Source organism: Arachis hypogaea, chromosome 12 (assembly GCF_003086295.3).
Source record: "Arachis hypogaea cultivar Tifrunner chromosome 12, arahy.Tifrunner.gnm2.J5K5, whole genome shotgun sequence".
Lineage (NCBI taxonomy): Eukaryota > Viridiplantae > Streptophyta > Magnoliopsida > Fabales > Fabaceae > Arachis > Arachis hypogaea.
In genome coordinates, this window is record NC_092047.1 from 66,110,314 (window position 1) to 66,112,565 (window position 2,252).

At 33.4% G+C, this 2,252-nt stretch overlaps 1 non-coding gene across 1 annotated transcript; it reads right to left on the minus strand.

Annotated features, from left to right (window-relative positions):
* Nucleotides 1–1,478: 1,478 nt before the first annotated feature.
* Nucleotides 1,479–1,586, minus strand: LOC112730960 (small nucleolar RNA R71). Its single transcript, XR_003166759.1, has one exon. It is a non-coding gene; the product is annotated as a small nucleolar RNA R71 (small nucleolar RNA).
* Between the last annotated feature and the right edge of the window lie 666 nt (nt 1,587–2,252).

Sequence of the window (2,252 nt, forward strand, 5' to 3'; positions counted from 1 at the left end):
AAAAAATTCAAAAAAATCAAAAAAATTATCTTTCCCTTTTTCTCTCATCAAATTCGAAAATTTGAGTTGACTTTTTCAAAAATTTTTAAAATCAAGTTGTTTCTCATGAGTCAAATCAAAATTTCAATTTGAAAATCTTATCTTTTTCAAAATCTTTTTCAAAAATCAAATCTTTTTCAAAATTCTTAGTTATTTTCGAAAATTCCAAAAATATTTTTCAAAAATCTTTTTCTTATTTTTATACCAAATTTTCGAAAATAACATAATCAATTAATGTTTTGATTCAAAAATTTGAAGTTTGTTACTTGCTTGTTAAGAAAGATTCAAACTTTAAGTTCTAGAATCATATCTTGTGATTTCTTATGAATCAAGTCATTAATTGTGATTTTAAAAATCAAATCTTTTTCAAAAACTAATTCTTATCTTATCTTTTTCAAAAATATCTTTTCAAAATATCTTTTCTAACTTCCTAACTTCTTACCTTTTCAAAATTGGTTTTCAAAATTTGTTTCAACTAACTAACTAACTTTTTGTTTGTTTCTTAACTTTTTCAAAACCACCTAACTAATTCTCTCTTTCTAATTTTCGAAAATATCTCCCCATTTTTCAAAAATTTCTTTTTAATTAACTAATTATTTTTATTTTTATTTTTGATTTCAAAAATTTTCGAAAAAAAAATACTAAACATTTTTCAAAAACTATTTTCAAAAATCACTAAACTAACTCCTTTTCAAAATTAATTTTCAAAAATTCCCTCCTTCTCTCTTATCTTAATTTATTTATTTATTCATCTACTAACATCTCTTCCTCACATCATCACCAAATTCGAACCCCCTCTTCTATCTGTGTTCGAATTTCTTCTTCTTTTTTTCTACTAACAATAGGGAACCTCTTTACTGCGACATAGAGGATTCCTCTTCTTTTCTTGTTCTCTTCTCTTTCTTATGAGCAGGGACAGAGAAAAAGGCATTCTTGTTGAAGCTGATCCAGAACCTGAAAGGACTCTGAAGAGAAAATTAAGAGAAGCTAAATTACAACAATCCAGAGACAACTTGATTGAAAATTTCGAACAAGTAAAGGAAATGGCAGCCGAACCCAACAACAATGCAAGGAGAATGCTTGGTGACTTTACTGCACCTAATTCCAATTTACATGGAAGAAGCATCTCCATTCCTGCCATTGGAGCAAACAACTTTGAGCTGAAACCTCAGTTAGTTTCTCTGATGCAGCAGAACTGCAAGTTTCATGGACTTCCATCTGAAGATCCTTTTCAGTTCTTAACTGAATTCTTGCAGATATGTGATACTGTTAAGACTAATGGAGTAGATCCTGAAGTCTACAGGCTCATGCTTTTCCCTTTTGCTGTAAGAGACAGAGCTAGATTATGGTTGGATTCTCAACCCAAAGACAGCCTGAACTCTTGGGATAAGCTGGTCACGGCTTTCTTAGCCAAGTACTTTCCTCCTCAAAAGCTGAGCAAGCTTAGAGCTGATGTTCAAACCTTCAGACAGAAAGAAGGTGAATCCCTCTATGAAGCTTGGGAAAGATACAAACAGTTGACCAAAAAGTGTCCTTCTGACATGCTTTCAGAATGGACCATCCTGGATATATTCTATGATGGTTTATCTGAGCTATCAAAGATGTCACTGGACACTTCTGCAGGTGGATCCATTCACCTAAAGAAAACGCCTGCAGAAGCTCAAGAACTAATTGACATGGTTGCTAATAACCAGTTCATGTACACTTCTGAAAGGAATCCTGTAAGCAATGGGACGCCTATGAAGAAGGGAGTTCTTGAAGTTGATACTCTGAATGCCATATTGGCTCAGAATAAAATATTGACTCAGCAAGTCAATATGATCTCTCAGAGTCTGAATGGAATGCAAGCTGCATCCAACAGGACTCAAGAGGCTTCTTCTGAAGAAGAAGCCTATGATCCTGAGAACCCTGCAATAGCAGAGGTAAATTACTTAGGTGAACCTTATGGAAACACCTATAACTCAACATGGAGAAATCATCCAAATTTCTCATGGAAGGATCAAAAGCCCCAACAAGGCTTTAATAATGGTGGAAGAAACAGGTTTAGCAATAGCAAGCCTTTTCCATCATCAACTCAGCAACAGACAGAGAACTCTGAACAAAATGCTTCTAATTTAGCAAATCTAGTCTCTGATCTATCTAAGGCCACTGTAAGTTTCATGAATGAAACAAGGTCTTCCATTAGAAATTTGGAAGCACAAGTGGGCCAGCTG